We start from the raw sequence: 27,243 nt of genomic DNA on the forward strand, positions 1-27,243 counted from the left end.
CAAGCTGCGTGAAATCCACACACATGTCAAGGCAGACTTCCTTGAGTTCCTGCTCTAACCTACTTGGAGATAAAAGCCTTCTTAGAGTGAAAAACCTTTTATCTGGGGGCCATTTCTTTACAGAAACTACTGGAGCTTGTGCTGTGCTCTGTCAGGGAAAATTGGACACCTTCACAGCAAATTGACAAGCTGCGTGAAATCCAGACACGTGTCTAGGCAGACTTCCTTGAGTTCCTGCTCTAACCTACTTGGAGATAAAAGCCTTCTTAAAGTGAAAAACCTTTTATCAGTTGGCCATTTCTTTACAGAAAATACTGGAGCTTGTGCTGTGCTCTGTCAGGGAAAAATGGACAGCTTCACAGGAGATTGACAAGGCAGACTTCCTTGAGTTCCTGCTTTAACCTACTCAGACTTAAAAGCCTTTGTAGCGTGAAAAACATTTTATCAGGTGGCCATTTCTTTACAGAAACTACTGGAGCTTGTGCTGTGCTCTGTCAGGAAAATCAGTCACCTTTACAGCAAATTGACAAGCTGCGTGAAATCCAGACACCTGTCAAGGCAGACTTCCTTGAGTTCCTGCTCTAACCTACATGGAGATAAAAGCCTTCGTAGAGTGAAAAACCTTTTATCTGGGGGCCATTTCTTTACAGAAAACACTGGAGCTTGTGCTGTGCTCTGACAGGAAAATTGGACACCTTCACAGCAAATTGACAAGCTGCGTGAAATCCACACATGTGTCAATGCAGACTTCCTTGAGTTCCTGCTCTAACCTACTTGGAGATAAAAGCCTTCTTAGAGTGAAAAACCTTTTATCTGGGGGCCATTTCTTTACAGAAACTGCTGGAGCTTGTGCTGTGCTCTGTCAGGGAAAATTGGACACCTTCACAGCAAATTGACAAGCTGCGTGAAATCCAGACATGTGTCAAGGCAGACTTCCTTGAGTTCCTGCTCTAACCTACTTGGAGATAAAAGCCTTCTTAGAGTGAAAAACCTTTTATTTGGTGGCCATTTCCTTACAGAAAATACTGGAGCTTGTGCTGTGCTCTGTCAGGGAAAATTGGACATCTTCACAGCAGATTGACAAGGCAGACTTCCTTGAGTTCCTGCTCTAACCTACTTGGAGATAAAAGCCTTCTTAGAGTGAAAACCTTTTATCTGGGGGCCATTTCTTTATAGAAAATACTGGAGGTTGTGCTGTGCTCTGTCAGGGAAAATTCGACAGCTTCACAGCAGATTGACAAGGCAGACTTCCTTGAGTTCCTGTTCTAAACTACTTGGAGATAAAAGCCTTCTTAGAGTGAAAAACCTTTTATCTGGGGGCCATTTCTTTACAGAGAATACTGGAGCTTGTGCTGTGCTCTGTCAGGGAAAATTGCACACCTTCACAGCAAATTGACAAGCTGCGTGAAATCCACACACGTGTCAATGCAGACTTCCTTGAGTTCCTGCTCTAACCTACTTGGAGATAAAAGCCTTCTTAGAGAGAAAAACCTTTTATCTGGTGGCCATTTCTTTACAGAAAATACTGGACATTGTGCTGTGCTCTGTCACGGAAAATTGGACAGCTTCACAGCAGATTGACAAGGCAGACCTCCTTGAGTTCCAGCTCTAACCTACTTGGAGATAAAAGCCTTCTTAGAGTGAAAAACCTTTTATCTGGGGGCCATTTCTTTACAGAAACTACTGGAGCTTGTGCTGTGCTCTGTCAGGGAAAATTGGACACCTTCACAGCAAATTGACAAGCTGCGTGAAATCAAGACACGTGAAATTGGACAGCTTCACAGCAGATTGACGAGGCAGACTTCCTTGAGTTCCTGCTCTAACATACTTGGAGATAAAAGCCTTCTTAAAGTGAAACACCTTTTATCAGGTGGCCATTTCTTTACAGAAAATACTGGAGCTTGTGCTGTGCTCTGTCAGGGAAAATTGGACAGCTTCACAGCAGATTGACAAGGCAGACTTCCTAGAGTTCCTGCTTTAACCTACTTGGAGTTAAAAGCCTTTGTAGCGTGAAAGACCTTTTATTAGGTGGCCATTTCTTTACAGAAACTACTGGAGCTTGTGCTGTGCTCTGTCAGGGAAAATTGGACACCTTCACAGCAAATTGACAAGCTGCGTGAAATCCAGACACGTGTCAAGGCAGACTTCCTTGAGTTCCTGCTCTTACCTACTTGGAGATAAAAGCCTTCTTAAAGTGAAAAACCTTTTATCAGGTGGCCATTTCTTTACAGAAAATACTGGAGCTTGTGCTGTGCTCTGTCAGGGAAAATTGGACACCTTCACAGCAGATTAACAAGCTGCGTGAAATCCACACACGTGTCAAGGCAGACTTCCTTGAGTTCCTGCTTTAACCTACTCAGAGTTACAAGCCTTGTAGCGTAAAAACCTTTTATCAGGTGGCCATTTCTTTACAGAAAATACTGGAGCTTGTGCTGTGCTCTGTCAGGAAAATTGGACACCTTAACAGCAAATTGACAAGCTGCGTGAAATCCACACACGTGTCAAGGCAGACTTCCTTGAGTTCCTGCTTTAACCTACTCAGAGTTAAAAGCCTTGTAGCGTGAAAAACCTTTTATCAGGTGGCCATTTCTTTACAGAAAATACTGGTGCTTGTGCTGTGTTCTGTCAGGAAAATTGGACACCTTCACAGCAGATTGACAAGGCAGACTTCCTAGAGTTCCTGCTTTAACCTACTTGGAGTTAAAAGCCTTTGTAGCGTGAAAACCTTTTATCAGGTGGCCATTTCTTTACAGAAACTACTGGAGCTTGTGCTGTGCTCTGTCAGGAAAATTGGACACCTTCACAGCAAGTTGACAAGCTGCGTGAAATCCAGACACGTGTCAAGGCAGACTTCCTTGAGTTCCTGCTCTGCTCCTACTTGGAGATAAAAGCCTTCTTAGAGTGAAAAACCTTTTATCTGGTGGCCATTTCTTTACAGAAAATACTGGAGCTTGTGCTGTGCTCTGTCAGGGAAAATTGGACAGCTTCACAGCAGATTGACAAGGCAGACTTCCTTGAGTTCCTGCTCTAACCTACTTGGAGATAAAAGCCTTCTTAGAGTGAAAAACTTTTATCTGGGGGCCATTTCTTTACAGAAAATACTGGAGCTTGTGCTGTGCTCTGTCAGGAAAATTGGACACCTTCACAGCAGATTAACAAGCTGCGTGAAATCCACACACGTGTCAAGGCAGACTTCCTTGAGTTCCTGCTTTAACCTACTCAGAGTTACAAGCCTTGTAGCGTAAAAAACCTTTTATCAGGTGGCCATTTCTTTACAGAAAATACTGGAGCTTGTGCTGTGCTCTGTCAGGGAAAATTGGACACCTTAACAGCAAATTGACAAGCTGCGTGAAATCCACACACGTGTCAAGGCAGACTTCCTTGAGTTCCTGCTTTAACCTACTCAGAGTTAAAAGCCTTGTAGCGTGAAAAACCTTTTATCAGGTGGCCATTTCTTTACAGAAAATACTGGTGCTTGTGCTGTGTTCTGTCAGGGAAAATTGGACACCTTCACAGCAGATTGACAAGGCAGACTTCCTAGAGTTCCTGCTTTAACCTACTTGGAGTTAAAAGCCTTTGTAGCGTGAAAAACCTTTTATCAGGTGGCCATTTCTTTACAGAAACTACTGGAGCTTGTGCTGTGCTCTGTCAGGGAAAATTGGACACCTTCACAGCAAGTTGACAAGCTGCGTGAAATCCAGACACGTGTCAAGGCAGACTTCCTTGAGTTCCTGCTCTAACCTACTTGGAGATAAAAGCCTTCTTAGAGTGAAAAACCTTTTATCTGGTGGCCATTTCTTTACAGAAAATACTGGAGCTTGTGCTGTGCTCTGTCAGGGAAAATTGGACAGCTTCACAGCAGATTGACAAGGCAGACTTCCTTGAGTTCCTGCTCTAACCTACTTGGAGATAAAAGCCTTCTTAGAGTGAAAAACTTTTATCTGGGGGCCATTTCTTTACAGAAAATACTGGAGCTTGTGCTGTGCTCTGTCAGGGAAAATTGGACACCTTCACAGCAGATTGACAAGGCAGACTTCCTAGAGTTCCTGCTTTAACCTACTTGGAGTTAAAAGCCTTTGTAGCGTGAAAGACCTTTTATCAGGTGGCCATTTCTTTACAGAAACTACTGGAGCTTGTGCTGTGCTCTGTCAGGGAAAATTGGACACCTTCACAGCAAATTGACAAGCTGCGTGACATCCACACACGTGTCAAGGCAGATTTCCTTGAGTTCCTGCTCTAACCTATTTGGAGATAAAAGCCTTCTTAAAGTGAAAAACCTTTTATCAGGTGGCCATTTCTTTACAGAGAAATACTGGAGCTTGTGCTGTGCTCTGTCAGGGAAAATTGGACAGCTTCACAGCAGATTGACAAGGCAGACTTCCTTGAGTTCCTGCTTTAACCTACTCAGAGTTAAAAGCCTTTGTAGCGTGAAAACCTTTTATCAGATGGCCATTTCTTTACAGAAACTACTGGAGCTTGTGTTGTGCTCTGTCAGGAAAATTGGACACCTTCACAGCAAATTGACAAGCTGCGTGAAATCCAGACACCTGTCAAGGCAGACTTCCTTGAATTCCTGCTCCAACCTACTTCTTCTGATAAAAGCCTTCATAGAGTGAAAAACCTTTTATCTGGGGGCCATTTCTTTACAGAAAATACTGGAGCTTGTGCTGTGCTCTGTCAGGGAAAATTGGACAGCTTCACAGCAGATTGACAAGGCAGACTTCCTTGAGTTCCTGCTCTAACGTACTTGGAGATAAAAGCCTTCTTAGAGTGAAAAACCTTTTATCTGGGGGCCATTTCTTTACAGAAACTACTGGAGCTTGTGCTGTGCTCTGTCAGGGAAAATTGGACACCTTCACAGCAAATTGACAAGCTGCGTGAAATCAAGACACGTGAAATTGGATAGCTTCACAGCAGATTGACGAGGCAGACTTCCTTGAGTTCCTGCTCTAACCTACTTGGAGATAAATGCCTTCTTAGAGTGAAAAACCTTTTATTTGGGGGCCATTTCTTTACAGAAAATACTGGAGCTTGTGCTGTGCTCTGTCAGGGAAAAATGGACAGCTTCACAGGAGATTGAAAAGGCAGACTTCCTTGAGTTCCTGCTTTAACCTACTCAGATTTAAAAGCCTTTGTAGCGTGAAAAACCTTTTATCAGGTGGCCATTTCTTCACAGAAACTACTGGAGCTTGTGCTGTGCTCTGTCAGGAAAATCAGACACCTTTACAGCAAATTGACAAGCTGCGTGAAATCCAGACACCTGTCTAGGCAGACTTCCTTGAGTTCCTGCTCTAACCTACATGGAGATAAAAGCCTTCGTTGAGTGAAAAACCTTTTATCTGGGGGCCATTTCTTTACAGAAAATACTGGAGCTTGTGCTGTGCTCTGACAGGGAAAATTGGACACCTTCACAGCAAATTGACAAGGTGCGTGAAATCCACACACCTGTCAATGCAGACTTCCTTGAGTTCCTGCTCTAACCTACTTGGAGATAAAGGCCTTCTTAGAGTGAAAAACCTTTTATCTGGGGGCCATTTCTTTACAGAAACTGCTGGAGCTTGTGCTGTGCTCTGTCAGGGAAAATTGGACATCTTCACAGCAGATTGACAAGGCAGACTTCCTTGAGTTCCTGCTCTAACCTACTTGGAGATAAAAGCCTTCTTAGAGTGAAAAACCTTTTATCTGGGGGCCATTTCTTTATAGAAAATACTGGAGCTTGTGATGTGCTCTGTCAGGGAAAATTGGACAGCTTCACAGCAGATTGACAAGGCAGACTTCCTTGAGTTCCTGTTCTAACCTATTTGGAGATAAAAGCCTTCTTAGAGTGAAAAACCTTTTATCTGGGGGCCATTTCTTTACAGAGAATACTGGAGCTTGTGCTGTGCTCTGTCAGGAAAATTGCAAACCTTCACAGCAAATTGACAAGCTGCGTGAAATCCAGACACGTGTCAAGGCAGACTTCCTTGAGTTCCTGCTCTAACCTACTTGGAAAGCCTTCTTAGAGTGAATAACCTTTTATCTGGGGGCCATTTCTTTACAGATAGCAATAAAGACTGTGCCTGTTTCTACCCGGTTTCAACAGGGGACCTTTCAAGTGTAAGGCTAACGTGATAACCACTACACTACGGAAAATTCTGGAGCTTTATTTGTGCTCTGTCAGAGAAACTTACGCACCATTAGAGCAGATTGACAAGCTGCGTGAAATCCACACGCGTTTCACAGAAGACCTCCTTAAGTTCACAGCAGGAGCTGCAGAACTGCTTTTTAAAAATGCACAATGGTCATTTCTTTTGTGCTTTGTTGAAAATTACTTGGATACTAGCACAGACTCTGCTGGCCTGGCAGTTACCACAGCCTAGAGTGACTCAATATTTTTCTTCACACCTGTGTAAAGAAATGCCTTCACAGATTAGAGCGGCAGAAAACCTTTTACCTTTGCTCTGTCAGGGAAAATTGGACAGCTTCACAGCAGATTGACAAGCTGCGTGAAATCCACACACGTGTCAAGGCAGACTTCCTTGAGTTCCTGCTTTAACCTACTCAGAGTTAAAAGCCTTGTAGCGTGAAAAACCTTTTTATCAGGTGGCCATTTCTTTACAGAAAATACTGGAGCTTGTGCTGTGCTCTGTCAGGGAAAATTGGACACCTTAACAGCAAATTGACAAGCTGCGTGAAATCCACACACGTGTCAAGGCAGACTTCCTTGAGTTCCTGCTTTAACCTACTCAGAGTTAAAAGCCTTGTAGCGTAAAAACCTTTTATCAGGTGGCCATTTCTTTACAGAAAATACTGGAGCTTGTGCTGTGTTCTGTCAGGAAAATTGGACACCTTCACAGCAAGTTGACAAGCTGCGTGAAATCCAGACACGTGTCAAGGCAGACTTCCTTGAGTTCCTGCTCTAACCTACTTGGAGATAAAAGCCTTCTTAGAGTGAAAAACCTTTTATCTGGGGGCCACTTCTTTACAGAAAATACTGGAGCTTGTGCTGTGCTCTGTCAGGGAAAATTGGACAGCTTCACAGCAGATTGACAAGGCAGACTTCCTTGAGTTCCTGGTCTAACCTACTTGGAGATAAAAGCCTTCTTAGAGTGAAAAAACTTTTATCTGGGGGCCATTTCTTTACAGAAAATACTGGAGCTTGTGCTGTGCTCTGTCAGGGAAAATTGGACAGCTTCACAGCAAACTGACAAGCTGCGTGAAATACACACATGTGTCAAGGCAGAATTCCTTGAGTTCCTGCTCTAACCTACTTGGAGATAAAAGCCTTCTTGAAGTGAAAAACCTTTTATCAGGTGGCCATTTCTTTACAGAAAAAACTGGAGCTTGTGCTGTGCTCTGTCAGGGAAATTTGGACACCTTCACAGCAGATTGACAAGGCAGACTTCCTAGAGTTCCTGCTTTAACCTACTTGGAGTTAAAAGCCTTTGTAGCGTAAAAGACCTTTTATCAGGTGGCCATTTCTTTACAGAAACTACTGGAGCTTGTGCTGTGCTCTGTCAGGAAAATTGGACACCTTCACAGCAAATTGACAAGCTGCGTGAAATCCAGACACGTGTCAAGGCAGACTTCCTTGAGTTCCTGCTCTAACCTACTTGGAGATAAAAGCCTTCTTAGAGTGAAAAACTTTTTCTGGGGCCATTTCTTTACAGAAACTACTGGAGCTTGTGCTGTGCTCTGTCAGGGAAAATTGGACACCTTCACAGCAATTTGACAAGCTGCGTGAAATCCACACACGTTTCAAGGCAGACTTCCTTGAGTTCCTGCTCTAACCTACTTGGAGATAAAAGCCTTCTTAAAGTGAAAAACCTTTTATCAGGTGGCCATTTCTTTACAGAAAATACTGGAGCTTGTGCTGTGCTCTGTCAGGGAAAATTGGACAGCTTCACAGCAGATTGACAAGGCAGACTTCCTTGAGTTCCTGCTCTAACCTACTTGGAGATTAAAGCCTTCTTAGAGTGAAAAAACTTTTATCTGGGGGCCATTTCTTTACAGAAACTACTGGAGCTTGTGCTGTGCTCTGTCAGAGAAAACTGGACACCTTCACAGCAAATTGACAAGCTGCGTGAAATCCACACACGTTTCAAGGCAGACTTCCTTGAGTTCCTGCTCTAACCTACTTGGAGATAAAAGCCTTCTTAAAGTGAAAAACCTTTTATCAGGTGGCCATTTCTTTACAGAAAATACTGGAGCTTGTGCTGTGCTCTGTCAGGGAAAATTGGACAGCTTCACAGCAGATTGACAAGGCAGACTTCCTTGAGTTCCTGCTCTAACCTACTTGGAGATTAAAGCCTTCTTAGAGTGAAAAACTTTTATCTGGGGCCATTTCTTTACAGAAACTACTGGAGCTTGTGCTGTGCTCTGTCAGGGAAAATTGGACACCTTCACAACAAATTGACAAGCTGCGTGAAATCCACACACGTTTCAAGGCAGACTTCCTTAAGTTACTGCTCTAACCTACTTGGAGATAAAAGCCTTCTTAAAGTGAAAAACCTTTTATCAGGTGGCCATTTCTTTACAGAAAATACTGGAGCTTGTGCTGTGCTCTGTCAGGGAAAATTGGACAGCTTCACAGCAGATTGACAAGGCAGACTTCCTTGAGTTCCTGCTCTAACCTACTTGGAGATTAAAGCCTTCTTAGAGTGAAAAACCTTTTATCTGGGGGCCATTTCTTTACAGAAACTACTGGAGCTTGTGCTGTGCTCTGTCAGGAAAATTGGACACCTTCACAGCAAATTGACAAGCTGTGTGAAATCCACACACGTTTCAAGGCAGACTTCCTTGAGTTCCTGCTCTAACCTACTTGGAGATAAAAGCCTTCTTAAAGTGAAAAACCTTTTATCAGGTGGCCATTTCTTTACAGAAAATACTGGAGCTTGTGCTGTGCTCTTTCAGGAAAAATTGGACAGCTTCACAGCAGATTGACAAGGCAGACTTCCTTGAGTTCCTCCTCTAACCTACTTGGAGATTAAAGCCTTCTTAGAGTGAAAAACTTTTATCTGGGGCCATTTCTTTACAGAAACTACTGGAGCTTGTGCTGTGCTCTGTCAGGAAAATTGGACACCTTCACAGCAAATTGACAAGCTGCGTGAAATCCACACACGTTTCAAGGCAGACTTCCTTGAGTTCCTGCTCTAACCTACTTGGAGATAAAAGCCTTCTTAAAGTGAAAAACCTTTTATCAGGTGGCCATTTCTTTACAGAAAATACTGGAGCTTGTGCTGTGCTCTGTCAGGGAAAATTGGACAGCTTCACAGCAGATTGACAAGGCAGACTTCCTTGAGTTCCTGCTTTAACCTACTCAGAGTTAAAAGCCTTTGAAGCGTGAAAACCTTTTATCAGGTGGCCATTTCTTTACAGAAACTACTGGAGCTTGTGCTGTGCTCTGTCAGGAAAAATTGACACCTTCACAGCAAATTGACAAGCTGCGTGAAATCCAGACACCTGTCAAGGCAGACTTCCTTGAGTTCCTGCTCTAACGTACTTCGAGATAAAAGCCTTCATAGAGTGAAAAACCTTTTATCTGGGGGCCATTTCTTTACAGAAAATACTGGAGCTTGTGCTGTGCTCTGTCAGGAAAATTGGACACCTTCACAGCAAATTGACAAGCTGTGTGAAATCCAGACACGTGTCAAGGCAGACTTCCTTGAGTTCCTGCTCTAACCTACTTGGAAAGCCTTCTTAGAGTGAAAAACCTTTTGTCTGGGGGCCATTTCTTTACAGATAGCAATAAAGACTCTGCCTGTTTCCACCCGGGGACCACTCGCGTGTAAGGCGAACGTGATAACCAGTACACTACGGAAACTTGTTGTTCTTTCTCTACCATGATTTACCTGGAACGTCGCAAAGACTTTAGGAATTCTCGCGCAAACAAGAAGCTATATTTCTGTAAAGAAATGTTAGGCAAACGCGATGACCACTACACTACAGAATCTCCTGGAGCTTTACTTGTGCTCTGTCAGGGAAAATTACACACCATTAGAGCAGATTGACAAGCTGCGTGAAATCCACACACGTGTCAAGGCAGACTTCCTTGAGTTCCTGCTTTAACCTACTCAGAGTTAAAAGCCTTGTAGCGTGAAAAAACCTTTTATCAGGTGGCCATTTCTTTACAGAAAATACTGGAGATTGTGCTGTGCTCTGTCAAAGAAAATTGGACACCTTCACAGCAAATTGACAAGCTGCGTGAAATCCAGACACGTGTCATGGCAGACTTCCTTGAGTTCCTGCTCTAACCTACTTGGAGATAAAAGCCTTCGTAGAGTGAAAAACCTTTTATCTGGGGGCCATTTCTTTACAGATAGCAATAAAGACTGTGCCTGTTTCCAGCCGGGGACCTTTCGCGTGTGAGGCGAACGTGATAACCACTACACTACGGAAACGTACTCTTCTTTCTCTACCATGATTTACCTGGAACGTCGCAAAGACTTTAGGAATTCTCGCAAAAAAGGAAGCAATGTTTCTGCTCGGTTTTAAACCGAGGACCTTTCGCGTGTTAGGCGAACGTGATGACCACTACACTACAGAAACTCCTGGAGCTTTACTTGTGTTCTGTCAGGGAAAATTGGACAGCTTCACAGCAGATTGACAAGCTGTGTGAAATCCACACACGTGTCAAGGCAGACTTCCTTGAGTTCCTGCTTTAACCTACTCAGAGTTAAAAGCCTTGTAGCGTGAAAAACCTTTTATCAGGTGGCCATTTCTATACAGAAAATACTGGAGCTTGTGCTGTGTTCTGTCAGGGAAAATTGGACACCTTCACAGCAAATTGACAAACAGCGTGAAATCCACACACGTGTCAAGGCAGACTTCCTTGAGTTCCTGCTTTAACCTACTCAGAGTTAAAAGCCTTGTAGCGTGAAAAACCTTTTATCAGGTGGCCATTTCTTTACAGAAAATACTGGAGCTTGTGCTGTGCTCGGTCAGGGACAATTGGACACCTTCACAGCAGATTGACAAGGCAGACTTCCTAGAGTTCCTGCTTTAACCTACTTGGAGTTAAAAGCCTTTGTAGCGTGAAAAACCTTTTATCAGGTGGCCATTTCTTTACAGAAACTACTGGAGCTTGTGCTGTGCTCTGTCAGGGAAAATTGGACACCTTCACAGCAAATTGACAAGCTGCGTGAAATCCACACACGTGTCAAGGCAGACTTCCTTGAATTCCCGCTTTAACCTACTTGGGGTTAAAAGCCTTGTAGCGTGAAAAAACTTTTATCAGGTGGCCATTTCTTTACAGAAAATACTGGAGCTTGTGCTGTGCTCTGTCAGGGAAAATTAGACACCTTCACAGCAGATTGACAAGGCAGACTTCCTTGAGTTACTGCTCTAACCTACTTGGAGATAAAAGCCCTCTTAGAGTGAAAAACGTTTTATCTGGGGGCCATTTCTTTACAGATAGCAATAAAGACTGTGCCTGTTTCCAGCCGGGGACCTTTCGCGTGTGAGGCAAACATGATAACTACTACACTACGGAAACTTACTCTTATTTCTCTACCATGATTTACCTGGAACGTCGCAAAGACTTTAGGAATTCTCGGAAAACAAGAAGCTATGTTTCTGTAAAGAAATGTTAGGCAAACGCGATGACCACTACACTACAGAAACTCCTGGAGCTTTACTTGTGCTCTGTCAGGGAAAATTACACACCATTATAGCAGATTGACAAGCTGCGTGAAATCCACACGCGTTTTCTCTGTTTCAAAAATTGGACAGCTTCACAGCAGATTGACAAGGCAGACTTCCTTGAGTTCCTGCTCTAACCTACTTGGAGATAAAAGCCTTCTTAGAGTGAAAAACCTTTTATCTGGGGGCCATTTTTTTACAGAAAATACTGGAGCTTGTGCTGTGCTCTGTCAGGGAAAATTGGACAGCTTCACAGCAGATTGACAAGCTGCGTGAAATCCACACACGTGTCAATGCAGACTTCCTTGAGTTCCTGCTCTAACCAACTTGGAGATAAAAGCCTTCTTAGAGTGAAAAACCTTTTATCTGGGGGCCATTTCTTTACAGAAAATACTGGAGCTTGTGCTGTGCTCTGTCAGGGAAAATTGGACTGCTTCACAGCAGATTGACAAGGCAGTCTTCCTTGATTTCCTGCTTTAACCTACTGTTACGACCCCACGTAGGTCTAGGGGTACAGGGGTATAACATTTAAAAAGATAGACATTAAAAACGTGCGTATAGTGTGTGGGACAAAGAAAACCTTGCAAACTAATGTACAAGATAATAATTTTTTATTTGTGTAGGTGATGATTAAATACAAGAGGTGCAATGGTGATAGAACAAAATGGAAAAAGATATATATACGTACACTATTTACATTATTTACAGAAACAAAAACCACAAGACGAAGGGAACGGGAAGAAGAGACGAGGGCGGTGCTAAAGTAAAGAAAATAAATCAAAACCGTCTCCAGCTACTTAACTTCCCCCCTAGACTATCTACCAACAATAATTATTTGAAAAAAAATGTCTTCAGCGTCCGTGACGCCCTAACTTACACTACGCTCACTAATCAAAACAAAAGTACTTGGGGTGGCACGCGCCCCTAACCTAATGTACTATACAAAATAGATGCCTATGTGTTGCAATGTAAGTCACGTGACGTTCTTACCTGTCCACTTCTCCCCGGCCTCACAACACACAACGAATGACAACTAACAATATGAGTGGAAAAGGGAACGGGAGAACAATACACAGTAACGAACATCAAACAATGCAATATACAATGACCATCAGTATTCCAAAAAGTAGCGAGCAAACAGCAAAACAAAATGGGGGGGCTTGTGTGTGGTCTGGCGGGCTCTTTTATTTGAGGTGGTTAGGAATGATTGGAGACTACGGAATGGGTGACGTCAGCGCTGATGATGATTGATGGGTGACGGGAACCAATGACCGGTGACTGAGAGTGTAAAGGGCGGAGAACAGAGAGAGGGAAGAAAAAACACACGACAAAACGCGAACACGTAACACCTACTCAGAGTAATAAGCCTTCGTAGCGTGAAAAATCTTTTATCAGGTGGCCATTTCTTTATAGAAACTACTGGAGCTTGTGCTGTGCTCTTTCAAAGAAAATTGGACACCTTCACAGCAAATTGACAAGCTGCGTGAAATCCAGACACGTGTCAAGGCAGACTTCCTTGAGTTCCTGCTCTAACCTACTTGGAGATAGAAGCCTTCGTAGAGTGAAAAACCTTTTATCTGGGGGCCATTTCTTTACAGAAACTACTGGAGATTGTGCTGTGCTCTGTCAGGGAAAATTGGACACCTTCACAGCAAATTGAAAAGCTGCGTGAAATCCAGACACGTGTCAAGGCAGATTTCCTTGAGTTCCTGCTCTAACCTACTTGGAGTTAAAAGTCTTTGTAGCGTGAAAAACCTTTTATCTGGGGGCCATTTCTTTACAGATAGCAATAAAGACTGTGGCTGTTTCCAGCCGGGGACCTTTCACGTGTGAGGCAAACGTGATAACCACTACACTACGGGACTTGTTCTTCTTTCTCTACCATGATCTACCATGCTCTAACCTACTTGGAGATAAAAGCCTTCTTAGAGTGAAAAACCTTTTATCTGGGGGCCATTTCTTTACAGAGAATACTGGAGCTTGTGCTGTGCTCTGTCAGGGAAAATTGGACACCTTCACAGCAAATTGACAAGCTGCGTGAAATCCACACACGTGTCAAGGCAGACTTCCTTGAGTTCCTGCTTTAACCTACTTAGAGTTAAAAGCCTTTGTAGCGTGAAAAACCTTTTATCAGGTGGCCATTTCTTTACAGAAAATACTGGAGCTTGTGCTGTGCTCTGTCAGGGAAAATTGGACACCTTCACAGCAATTTGACAAGCTGCGTGAAATCCACACACGTGTCAAGGCAGACTTCCTTGAGTTCCTGCTTTAACCTACTCAGAGTTAAAAGCTTTTGTAGCGTGAAAAACCTTTTATCAGGTGGCCATTTCTTTACAGAAAATACTGGAGCTTGTGCTGTGCTCTGTCAGGGAAAATTGGACACCTTCACAGCAAATTGACAAGGCAGACTTCCTTGAGTTCCTGCTCTAACCTACTTCGAGATAAAAGCCTTCATAGAGTGAAAAACCTTTTATCTGGGGGCCATTTCTTTACAGAAAATACTGGAGCTTGTGCTGTGCTCTGTCAGGGAAAATTGGACACCTTCACAGCAAATTGACAAGCTGCGTGAAATCCAGACATGTGTCAAGGCAGACTTCCTTGAGTTCCTGCTCTAACCTACTTGGAGATAAAAGACTTCTTAGAGTGAAAAACCTTTTATTTGGGGGCCATTTCTTTACAGAAAATACTGGAGCTTGTGCTGTGCTCTGTCAGGGAAAATTGGAAAGCTTCACAGCAGATTGACAAGGCAGACTTCCTTGAGTTCCGGCTCTAACCTACTTGGAGATAAAAGCCTTCTTAGAGTGAAAAACCTTTTATTTGGGGGCCATTTCTTTACAGAAAATACTGGAGCTTGTGCTGTGCTCTGTCAGGAAAATTGGAAAGCCTCACAGCAGATTGACAATTCAGACTTCCTTGAGTTCCTGCTCTAACCTATGTGGAGATAAAAGCCTTCTTAGCGTGAAAAACATTTTATCTGGGGGCCATATCTCTACAGGTAGCAATAAAGACTGTGCCTGTTTCTGTACAGGGACCTGTCGACAGCTGTAAGGCAACGTGATAACCACTACACTACGGAAACTTGCTCTTTTTCTCTACCATGATTTACCTGGAACGTCGCAAAAGACTTTATGAATTCTCAGAAAACAAGAAGAAATATTTCTGCTCGGTTTTGAACCGAGGGCCTTTCGCGGGTTAGGCGATCGCGATGACCACTACACTACAGAAATCCACACGCATTTCTCGCAGAAGACCTCCTTAAGTTCACAGCAGGAGCTGCAGAACTGCTTTTGAGAATCCAAAGTGGTCATTTCTTTTGTGCTTTGTTGAAAATTACTTGGATACTAGCACAGACTCTGCTGGCCTGGCAGTTACCACAGCCTAGAGTGACTCAATATTTTTCTTCACACCTGTGTAAAAAATGCCTTCACAGATTAGATTTCTTTACAGAAAAACCTTTTACCTTTGCTCTGTCATGGAAAATTGGACACCTTCACAGAAAATTGACAATCTGCGTGAAATCCACACGTGTCAAGGCAGACTTCCTTGAGTTCCTGCTCTAACCTACTTGGAGATAAAAGCCTTCTTAGAGTGAAAAACCTTTTATCAGGTGGCCATTCCTTTACAGAAAATACTGGAGCTTGTGCTGTGCTCTGTCAGGGAAAATTGGACAGCTTCACAGCAGATTGATAAGGCAGACTTCCTTGAGTTCCTGCTTTAACCTTCTCAGAGTTAAAAGCTTTTGTAGCGTGAAAAACCTTTTATCAGGTGGCCATTTCTTTACAGAAAATACTGGAGCTTGTGCTGTGCTCTGTCAGGGAAAATTGGACAGCTTCACAGCAGATTGACAAGGCAGACTTCCTTGAGTTCCTGCTTTAACCTTCTCAGAGTTAAAAGCTTTTGTAGCGTGAAAAACCTTTTATCCGGTGGCCATTTCTTTACAGAAAATACTGGAGCTTGTGCTGTGCTCTGTCAGGGAAAATTGGACACCTTCACAGCAAATTGACAAGCTGCGTGAAATCCACACACGTGTCAAGGCAGACTTCCTTGAGTTCCTGCTTTAACCTACTCAGAGTTAAAAGCTTTTGTAGCGTGAAAAACCTTTTATCAGGTGGCCATTTCTTTACAGAAAATACTGGAGCTTGTGCTGTGCTCTGTCAGGAAAATTGGACACCTTCACTGCAAATTGACAAGCTGCGTGAAATCCAGACATGTGTCAAGGCAGACTTCCTTGAGTTCCTGCTCTAACCTACTTGGAGATTAAAGCCTTCTTAGAGTGAAAAACCTTTTATCTGGGGGCCATTTCTTTATAGAAAATACTGGAGGTTGTGCTGTGCTCTGTCAGGGAAAATTGGACAGCTTCACAGCAGATTGACAAGGCAGACTTTCTTGAGTTCCTGTTCTAAACTACTTGGAGATAAAAGCCTTCTTAGAGTGAAAAACCTTTTATCTGGGGCCATTTCTTTACAGAGAATACTGGAGCTTGTGCTGTGCTCTGTCAGGAAAATTGCACACCTTCACAGCAAATTGACAAGCTGCGTGAAATCCACACACGTGTCAATGCAGACTTCCCTTGAGTTCCTGCTCTAACCTACTTGGAGATAAAAGCCTTCTTAGAGAAAAACCCTTTTATCTGGTGGCCATTTCTTTACAGAAAATACTGAGATTGTGCTGTGCTCTGTCACGGAAAATTGGACAGCTTCACAGCAGATTGACAAGGCAGACCTCCTTGAGTTCCAGCTCTAACCTACTTGGAGATAAAAGCCTTCTTAGAGTGAAAAACCTTTTATCTGGGGCCATTTCTTTACAGAAACTACTGGAGCTTGTGCTGTGCTCTGTCAGGGAAAATTGGACACCTTCACAGCAAATTGACAAGCTGCGTGAAATCCACACACGTGTCAAGGCAGATTTCCTTGACTTCCTGCTCTAACCTATTTGGAGATAAAAGCCTTCTTAAAGTGAAAACCTTTTATCAGGTGGCCATTTCTTTACAGAAAATACTGGAGCTTGTGCTGTGCTCTGTCAGGAAAATTGGACAGCTTCACAGCAGATTGACAAGGCAGACTTCCTTGAGTTCCTGCTTTAACCTACTCAGAGTTAAAAGCCTTTTGTAGCGTGATAAACCTTTTATCAGGTGGCCATTTCTTTACAGAAACTACTGGAGCTTGTGCTGTGCTCTGTCAGGGAAAATTGGACAGCTTCACAGCAGATTGACAAGGCAGACTTCCTTGAGTTCCTGTTCTAAACTACTTGGAGATAAAAGCCTTCTTAGAGTGAAAAACCTTTTATCTGGGGGCCATTTCTTTACAGAGAATACTGGAGCTTGTGCTGTGCTCTGTCAGGGAAAATTGCACACCTTCACAGCAAATTGACAAGCTGCGTGAAATCCACACACGTGTCAAGGCAGATTTCCTTGACTTCCTGCTCTAACCTATTTGGAGATAAAAGCCTTCTTAAAGTGAAAAACCTTTTATAAGGTGGCCATTTCTTTACAGAAAATACTGGAGCTTGTGCTGTGCTCTGTCAGGGAAAATTGGACAGCTTCACAGCAGATTGACAAGGCAGACTTCCTTGAGTTCCTGCTTTAACCTACTCAGAGTTAAAAGCCTTTGTAGCGTGAAAAACCTTTTATCAGGTGGCCATTTCTTTACAGAAACTACTGGAGCTTGTGCTGTGCTCTGTCAGGGAAAATTGGACAGCTTCACAGCAGATTGACAAGGCAGACTTCCTTGAGTTCCTGCTCTAACCTACTTGGAGATAAAAGCCTTCTTAGAGTGAAAAACCTTTTATCTGGGGGCCATTTCTTTACAGAAACTACTGGAGCTTGTGCTGTGCTCTGTCAGGGAAAATTGGACACCTTCACAGCAAATTGACAAGCTGCGTGAAATCCACACACGTGTCAAGGCAGATTTCCTTGACTTCCTGCTCTAACCTATTTGGAGATAAAAGCCTTCTTAAAGTGAAAAACCTTTTATCAGGTGGCCATTTCTTTACAGAAAATACTGGAGCTTGTGCTGTGCTCTGTCAGGGAAAATTGGACAGCTTCACAGCAGATTGACAAGGCAGACTTCCTTGAGTTCCTGCTTTAACCTACTCAGAGTTAAAAGCCTTTGTAGCGTGAAAAACCTTTTATCAGGTGGCCATTTCTTTACAGAAACTACTGGAGCTTGTGCTGTGCTCTGTCAGGAAAATTGGACACCTTCACAGCAAATTGACAAGCTGCGTGAAATCCAGACACCTGTCAAGGCAGACTTCCTTGAGTTCCTGCTCTAACCTACTTCGAGATAAAAGCCTTCATAGAGTGAAAAACCTTTTATCTGGGGCCATTTCTTTACAGAAACTGCTGGAGCTTGTGCTGTGCTCTGTCAGGGAAAATTGGACACCTTCACAGCAAATTGACAAGCTGCGTGAAATCCAGACATGTGTCAAGGCAGACTTCCTTGAGTTCCTGCTCTAACCTACTTGGAGATAAAAGCCTTCTTAGAGTGAAAACCTTTTATCTGGGGGCCATTTCTTTATAGAAAATACTGGAGGTTGTGCTGTGCTCTGTCAGGAAAATTGGACAGCTTCACAGCAGATTGACAAGGCAGACTTCCTTGAGTTCCTGTTCTAAACTACTTGGAGATAAAAGCCTTCTTATAGTGAAAAACCTTTTATCTGGGGGCCATTTCTTTACAGAGAATACTGGAGCTTGTGCTGTGCTCTGTCAGGAAAATTGCACACCTTCACAGCAAATTGACAAGCTGCGTGAAATCCACACACGTGTCAATGCAGACTTCCTTGAGTTCCTGCTCTAACCTACTTGGAGATAAAAGCCTTCTTAGAGAGAAAAACCTTTTATCTGGTGGCCATTTCTTTACAGAAAATACTGGAGATTGTGCTGTGCTCTGTCAGGAAAATTGGACAGCTTCACAGCAGATTGACAAGGCAGACCTCCTTGAGTTCCAGCTCTAACCTACTTGGAGATAAAAGCCTTCTTAGAGTGAAAAACCTTTTATCTGGGGGCCATTTCTTTACAGAAACTACTGGAGCTTGTGCTGTGCTCTGTCAGGAAAATTGGACACCTTCACAGCAAATTGACAAGCTGCGTGAAATCCACACACGTGTCAAGGCAGATTTCCTTGACTTCCTGCTCTAACCTATTTGGAGATAAAAGCCTTCTTAAAGTGAAAAACCTTTTATCAGGTGGCCATTTCTTTACAGAAAATACTGGAGCTTGTGCTGTGCTCTGTCAGGGAAAATTGGACAGCTTCACAGCAGATTGACAAGGCAGACTTCCTTGAGTTCCTGCTTTAACCTAATCAGAGTTAAAAGCCTTTGTAGCGTGAAAAACCTTTTATCAGGTGGCCATTTCTTTACAGAAACTACTGGAGCTTGTGCTGTGCTCTGTCAGGGAAAATTGGACACCTTCACAGCAAATTGACAAGCTGCGTGAAATCCAGACACCTGTCAAGGCAGACTTCCTTGAGTTCCTGCTCTAACCTACTTCGAGATAAAAGCCTTCATAGAGTGAAAAACCTTTATCTGGGGGCCATTTCTTTACAGAAACTGCTGGAGCTTGTGCTGTGCTCTGTCAGGGAAAATTGGACACCTTCACAGCAAATTGACAAGCTGCGTGAAATCCAGACATGTGTCAAGGCAGACTTCCTTGAGTTCCTGCTCTAACCTACTTGGAGATAAAAGCCTTCTTAGAGTGAAAAACCTTTTATCTGGGGGCCATTTCTTTATAGAAAATACTGGAGGTTGTGCTGTGCTCTGTCAGGGAAAATTGGACAGCTTCACAGCAGATTGACAAGGCAGACTTCCTTGAGTTCCTGTTCTAAACTACTTGGAGATAAAAGCCTTCTTATAGTGAAAAACCTTTTATCTGGGGGCCATTTCTTTACAGAGAATACTGGAGCTTGTGCTGTGCTCTGTCAGGGAAAATTGCACACCTTCACAGCAAATTGACAAGCTGCGTGAAATCCACACACGTGTCAATGCAGACTTCCTTGAGTTCCTGCTCTAACCTACTTGGAGATAAAAGCCTTCTTAGAGAGAAAAACCTTTTATCTGGTGGCCATTTCTTTACAGAAAATACTGGAGATTGTGCTGTGCTCTGTCAGGGAAAATTGGACAGCTTCACAGCAGATTGACAAGGCAGACCTCCTTGAGTTCCAGCTCTAACCTACTTGGAGATAAAAGCCTTCTTAGAGTGAAAAACCTTTTATCTGGGGGCCATTTCTTTACAGAAACTACTGGAGCTTGTGCTGTGCTCTGTCAGGGAAAATTGGACACCTTCACAGCAAATTGACAAGCTGCGTGAAATCCACACACGTGTCAAGGCAGATTTCCTTGACTTCCTGCTCTAACCTATTTGGAGATAAAAGCCTTCTTAAAGTGAAAAACCTTTTATCAGGTGGCCATTTCTTTACAGAAAATACTGGAGCTTGTGCTGTGCTCTGTCAGGGAAATTGGACAGCTTCACAGCAGATTGACAAGGCAGACTTCCTTGAGTTCCTGCTTTAACCTACTCAGAGTTAAAAGCCTTTGTAGCGTAAAAAACCTTTTATCAGGTGGCCATTTCTTTACAGAAACTACTGGAGCTTGTGCTGTGCTCTGTCAGGGAAAATTGGACACCTTCACAGCAAATTGACAAGCTGCGTGAAATCCAGACACCTGTCAAGGCAGACTTCCTTGAGTTCCTGCTCTAACCTACTTCGAGATAAAAGCCTTCATAGAGTGAAAAACCTTTTATCTGGGGGCCATTTCTTTACAGAAACTGCTGGAGCTTGTGCTGTGCTCTGTCAGGGAAAATTGGACACCTTCACAGCAAATTGACAAGCTGCGTGAAATCCAGACATGTGTCAAGGCAGACTTCCTTGAGTTCCTGCTCTAACCTACTTGGAGATAAAAGCCTTCTTAGAGTGAAAAACCTTTTATCTGGGGGCCATTTCTTTATAGAAAATACTGGAGGTTGTGCTGTGCTCTGTCAGGGAAAATTGGACAGCTTCACAGCAAATTGACAAGCTGCGTGAAATCCACACACGTGTCAATGCAGACTTCCTTGAGTTCCTGCTCTAACCTACTTGGAGATAAAAGCCTTCTTAGAGAGAAAAACCTTTTATCTGGTGGCCATTTCTTTACAGAAAATACTGGAGATTGTGCTGTGCTCTGTCAGGAAAATTGGACAGCTTCACAGCAGATTGACAAGGCAGACCTCCTTGAGTTCCAGCTCTAACCTACTTGGAGATAAAAGCCTTCTTAGAGTGAAAAACCTTTTATCTGGGGGCCATTTCTTTACAGAAACTACTGGAGCTTGTGCTGTGCTCTGTCAGGGAAAATTGGACACCTTCACAGCAAATTGACAAGCTGCGTGAAATCCACACACGTGTCAAGGCAGATTTCCTTGACTTCCTGCTCTAACCTATTTGGAGATAAAAGCCTTCTTAAAGTGAAAAACCTTTTATCAGGTGGCCATTTCTTTACAGAAAATACTGGAGCTTGTGCTGTGCTCTGTCAGGGAAAATTGGACAGCTTCACAGCAGATTGACAAGGCAGACTTCCTTGAGTTCCTGCTTTAACCTACTCAGAGTTAAAAGCCTTTGTAGCGTAAAAAACCTTTTATCAGGTGGCCATTTCTTTACAGAAACTACTGGAGCTTGTGCTGTGCTCTGTCAGGGAAAATTGGACACCTTCACAGAAAATTGACAAGCTGCATGAAATCCAGACACCTGTCAAGGCAGACTTCCTTGAGTTCCTGCTCTAACCTACTTCGAGATAAAAGCCTTCATAGAGTGAAAACCTTTTATCTGGGGGGCCATTTCTTTACAGAAAATACTGGAGCTTGTGCTGTGCTCTGTCAGGTAAAATTGGACACCTTCACAGCAAATTGACAAGCTGCGTGAAATCCAGACACGTGTCAAGGCAGACTTCCTTGAGTTCCTGCTCTAACCTACTTGGAGATAAAAGCCTTCTTAGAGTGAAAAACCTTTTATATGGGGCCATTTCTTTACAGAGAATACTGGAGCTTGTGTTGTGCTCTGTCAGGAAAATTGGACACCTTCACAGCAAATTGACAAGCTGTGTGAAATCCAGACACGTGTCAAGGCAGACTTCCTTGAGTTCCTGCTCTAACCTACTTGGAAAGTCTTCTTAGAGTGAAAAACCTTTTGTCTGGGGGCCATTTCTTTACAGATAGCAATAAAGACTCTGCCTGTTTCCACCCGGGACCTTTCGCGTGTAGGGCTAACGTGATAACCAGTACACTATGGAAACTTGTTGTTCTTTCTCTACCATGATTTACCTGGAACGTCGCAAAGACTTTAGGAATTCTCGCAAAACAAGAAGCTATAGTTCTGTAAAGAAATGTTAGGCAAACGTGATGACCACTACACTACAGAATCTCCTGGAGCTTTACTTGTGCTCTGTCAGGGAAAATTACACACCATTAGAGCAGATTGACAAGCTGCGTGAAATCCACACACGTGTCAAGGCAGACTTCTTTGAGTTCCTGCTTTAACCTACTCAGAGTTAAAAGCCTTGTAGCGTGAAAAACTTTTATCAGGTGGCCATTTCTATACAGAAAATACTGGAGCTTTTGCTGTGCTCTGTCAGGGAAAATTGGACACCTTCACAGCAAATTGACAAGCTGTGTGAAATCCACAAACGTGTCAATGCAGACTTCCTTGAGTTCCTGCTCTAACCTACTATGAGATAAAAGCCTTCTTAGAGTGAAAAACCTTTTATCTGGGGGCCATTTTTTTTAACAGAAAATACTGGAGCTTGTGCTGTGCTCTGTCAGGGAAAACTGGGCAGCTTCACAGCAGATTGACAAGGCAAACTTCCTAGAGTTCCTGCTTTAACCTACTCAGAGTTATAAGCCTTCGTAGCGTGAAAAATCTTTTATCAGGTGGCCATTTCTTTACAGAAACTACTGGAGCTTGTGCTGTGCTCTGTCAGGGAAAATTGGACAGCTTCACAGCAGATTGACAAGGCAGACTTCCTTGAGTTCCTGCTCAGGGACCTTTCGCGTGTGAGTCGAACGTGATAACCACTAAACTATGGAAACTTTTACTCTTTCTCTACCATGATTTACCTGGAACGTCGCAAAGACTTTAGGAACTCTCGCAAAACAAGAAGCTATGTTTCTGTAAAGAAATGTTAGGCAAACGCGATGACCACTACACTACAGAAACTCCTGGAGCTTTACTTGTGCTCTGTCAGGGAAAATTACACACCATAATAGCAGATTGACAAGCTGCGTGAAATCCATACGCGTTTCACTGTTTCAAAAATTGGACAGCTTCACAGCAGATTGACAAGGCAGACATCCTTGAGTTCCTGCTCTAACCTACTTGGAGATAAATGCCTTCTTAGAGTGAAAAACCTTTTATCTGGGGGCCATTTCTTTACAGAAACTACTGGAGCTTGTGCTGTGCTCTGTCAGGGAAAATTGGACACCTTCACAGCAAATTGACAAGCTGCGTGAAATCCAGACACGTGTCTAGGCAGACTTCCTTGAGTTCCTGCTCTAACCTACTTGGAGATAAAAGCCTTCTTAAAGTGAAAAACCTTTTATCAGTTGGCCATTTCTTTACAGAAAATACTGGAGCTTGTGCTGTGCTCTGTCAGGGAAAAATGGACAGCTTCACAGGAGATTGACAAGGCAGACTTCCTTGAGTTCCTGCTTTAACCTACTCAGACTTAAAAGCCTTTGTAGCGTGAAAAACATTTTATCAGGTGGCCATTTCTTTACAGAAACTACTGGAGCTTGTGCTGTGCTCTGTCAGGGAAAATCAGTCACCTTTACAGCAAATTGACAAGCTGCGTGAAATCCAGACACCTGTCAAGGCAGACTTCCTTGAGTTCCTGCTCTAACCTACATGGAGATAAAAGCCTTCGTAGAGTGAAAAACCTTTTATCTGGGGGCCATTTCTTTACAGAAAACACTGGAGCTTGTGCTGTGCTCTGACAGGGAAAATTGGACACCTTCACAGCAAATTGACAAGCTGCGTGAAATCCACACATGTGTCAATGCAGACTTCCTTGAGTTCCTGCTCTAACCTACTTGGAGATAAAAGCCTTCTTAGAGTGAAAAACCTTTTATCTGGGGCCATTTCTTTACAGAAACTGCTGGAGCTTGTGCTGTGCTCTGTCAGGAAAATTGGACACCTTCACAGCAAATTGACAAGCTGCGTGAAATCCAGACATGTGTCAAGGCAGACTTCCTTGAGTTCCTGCTCTAACCTACTTGGAGATAAAAGCCTTCTTAGAGTGAAAAACCTTTTATTTGGTGGCCATTTCCTTACAGAAAATACTGGAGCTTGTGCTGTGCTCTGTCAGGAAAATTGGACATCTTCACAGCAGATTGACAAGGCAGACTTCCTTGAGTTCCTGCTCTAACCTACTTGGAGATAAAAGCCTTCTTAGAGTTTAAAACCTATTATCTGGGGGCCATTTCTTTATAGAAAATACTGGAGGTTGTGCTGTGCTCTGTCAGGAAAATTCGACAGCTTCACAGCAGATTGACAAGGCAGACTTCCTTGAGTTCCTGTTCTAAACTACTTGGAGATAAAAGCCTTCTTAGAGTGAAAAACCTTTTATCTGGGGGCCATTTCTTTACAGAGAATACTGGAGCTTGTGCTGTGCTCTGTCAGGAAAATTGCACACCTTCACAGCAAATTGACAAGCTGCGTGAAATCCACACACGTGTCAATGCAGACTTCCTTGAGTTCCTGCTCTAACCTACTTGGAGATAAAAGCCTTCTTAGAGAGAAAAACCTTTTATCTGGTGGCCATTTCTTTACAGAAAATACTGGAGATTGTGCTGTGCTCTGTCACGGAAAATTGGACAGCTTCACAGCAGATTGACAAGGCAGACCTCCTTGAGTTCCAGCTCTAACCTACTTGGAGATAAAAGCCTTCTTAGAGTGAAAAACCTTTTAACTGGGGGCCATTTCTTTACAGAAACTACTGGAGCTTGTGCTGTGCTCTGTCAGGGAAAATTGGACACATTCACAGCAAATTGACAAGCTGCGTGAAATCAAGACACGTGAAATTGGACAGCTTCACAGCAGATTGACGAGGCAGACTTCCTTGAGTTCCTGCTCTAACATACTTGGAGATAAAAGCCTTCTTAAAGTGAAACACCTTTTATCAGGTGGCCATTTCTTTACAGAAAATACTGGAGCTTGTGCTGTGCTCTGTCAGGGAAAATTGGACAGCTTCACAGCAGATTGACAAGGCAGACTTCCTAGAGTTCCTGCTTTAACCTACTTGGAGTTAAAAGCCTTTGTAGCGTGAAAGACCTTTTATTAGGTGGCCATTTCTTTACAGAAACTACTGGAGCTTGTGCTGTGCTCTGTCAGGGAAAATTGGACACCTTCACAGCAAATTGACAAGCTGCGTGAAATCCACACACGTGTCAAGGCAGACTTCCTTGAGTTCCTGCTTTAACCTACTCAGAGTTACAAGCCTTGTAGCGTAAAAACCTTTTATCAGGTGGCCATTTCTTTACAGAAAATACTGGAGCTTGTGCTGTGCTCTGTCAGGGAAAATTGGACACCTTAACAGCAAATTGACAAGCTGCGTGAAATCCACACACGTGTCAAGGCAGACTTCCTTGAGTTCCTGCTTTAACCTACTCAGAGTTAAAAGCCTTGTAGCGTGAAAAACCTTTTATCAGGTGGCCATTTCTTTACATAAAATACTGGAGCTTGTGCTGTGTTCTGTCAGGGAAAATTGGACACCTTCACAGCAGATTGACAAGGCAGACTTCCTAGAGTTCCTGCTTTAACCTACTTGGAGTTAAAAGCCTTTGTAGCGTGAAAAACCTTTTATCAGGTGGCCATTTCTTTACAGAAACTACTGGAGCTTGTGCTGTGCTCTGTCAGGGAAAATTGGACACCTTCACAGCAAGTTGACAAGCTGCGTGAAATCCAGACACGTGTCAAGGCAGACTTCCTTGAGTTCCTGCTCTAACCTACTTGGAGATAAAAGCCTTCTTAGAGTGAAAAACCTTTTATCTGGTGGCCATTTCTTTACAGAAAATACTGGAGCTTGTGCTGTGCTCTGTCAGGAAAATTGGACAGCTTCACAGCAGATTGACAAGGCAGACTTCCTTGAGTTCCTGCTCTAACCTACTTGGAGATAAAAGCCTTCTTAGAGTGAAAAAACTTTTATCTGGGGGCCATTTCTTTACAGAAAATACTGGAGCTTGTGCTGTGCTCTGTCAGGGAAAATTGGACACCTTCACAGCAGATTGACAAGGCAGACTTCCTAGAGTTCCTGCTTTAACCTACTTGGAGTTAAAAGCCTTTGTAGCGTGAAAGACCTTTTATCAGGTGGCCATTTCTTTACAGAAACTACTGGAGCTTGTGCTGTGCTCTGTCAGGGAAAATTGGACACCTTCACAGCAAATTGACAAGCTGCGTGACATCCACACACGTGTCAAGGCAGATTTCCTTGAGTTCCTGCTCTAACCTATTTGGAGATAAAAGCCTTCTTAAAGTGAAAAACCTTTTATCAGGTGGCCATTTCTTTACAGAAAATACTGGAGCTTGTGCTGTGCTCTGTCAGGGAAAATTGGACAGCTTCACAGCAGATTGACAAGGCAGACTTCCTTGAGTTCCTGCTTTAACCTACTCAGAGTTAAAAGCCTTTGTAGCGTGAAAAACCTTTTATCAGGTGGCCATTTCTTTACAGAAACTACTGGAGCTTGTGTTGTGCTCTGTCAGGGAAAATTGGACACCTTCACAGCAAATTGACAAGCTGCGTGAAATCCAGACACCTGTCAAGGCAGACTTCCTTGAATTCCTGCTCTAACCTACTTCGAGATAAAAGCCTTCATAGAGTGAAAAACCTTTTATCTGGGGGCCATTTCTTTACAGAAAATACTGGAGCTTGTGCTGTGCTCTGTCAGGGAAAATTGGACAGCTTCACAGCAGATTGACAAGGCAGACTTCCTTGAGTTCCTGCTCTAACCTACTTGGAGATAAAAGCCTTCTTAGAGTGAAAAACCTTTTATTTGGTGGCCATTTCCTTACAGAAAATACTGGAGCTTGTGCTGTGCTCTGTCAGGGAAAATTGGACATCTTCACAGCAGATTGACAAGGCAGACTTCCTTGAGTTCCTGCTCTAACCTACTTGGAGATAAAAGCCTTCTTAGAGTTTAAAACCTATTATCTGGGGGCCATTTCTTTATAGAAAATACTGGAGGTTGTGCTGTGCTCTGTCAGGAAAATTCGACAGCTTCACAGCAGATTGACAAGGCAGACTTGCAGACTTCCTTGAGTTCCTGTTCTAAACTACTTGGAGATAAAAGCCTTCTTAGAGTGAAAAACCTTTTATCTGGGGCCATTTCTTTACAGAGAATACTGGAGCTTGTGCTGTGCTCTGTCAGGAAAATTGCACACCTTCACAGCAAATTGACAAGCTGCGTGAAATCCACACACGTGTCAATGCAGACTTCCTTGAGTTCCTGCTCTAACCTACTTGGAGATAAAAGCCTTCTTAGAGAGAAAAACCTTTTATCTGGTGGCCATTTCTTTACAGAAAATACTGGAGATTGTGCTGTGCTCTGTCACGGAAAATTGGACAGCTTCACAGCAGATTGACAAGGCAGACCTCCTTGAGTTCCAGCTCTAA

The 27,243-nt window shown here is 43.3% G+C and overlaps 1 non-coding gene across 1 annotated transcript; it reads right to left on the reverse strand.

Annotated features, from left to right (window-relative positions):
* Nucleotides 1-10,454: 10,454 nt before the first annotated feature.
* On the reverse strand, nucleotides 10,455-10,527 carry trnav-aac. Its single transcript has one exon. It is a non-coding gene; the product is annotated as a tRNA-Val (tRNA).
* Nucleotides 10,528-27,243: the final 16,716 nt, after the last annotated feature.

The sequence above is a fragment of the Puntigrus tetrazona genome, unplaced genomic scaffold (genome assembly GCF_018831695.1).
Source record: "Puntigrus tetrazona isolate hp1 unplaced genomic scaffold, ASM1883169v1 S000000499, whole genome shotgun sequence".
Classification (NCBI taxonomy): Eukaryota; Metazoa; Chordata; class Actinopteri; order Cypriniformes; family Cyprinidae; genus Puntigrus; species Puntigrus tetrazona.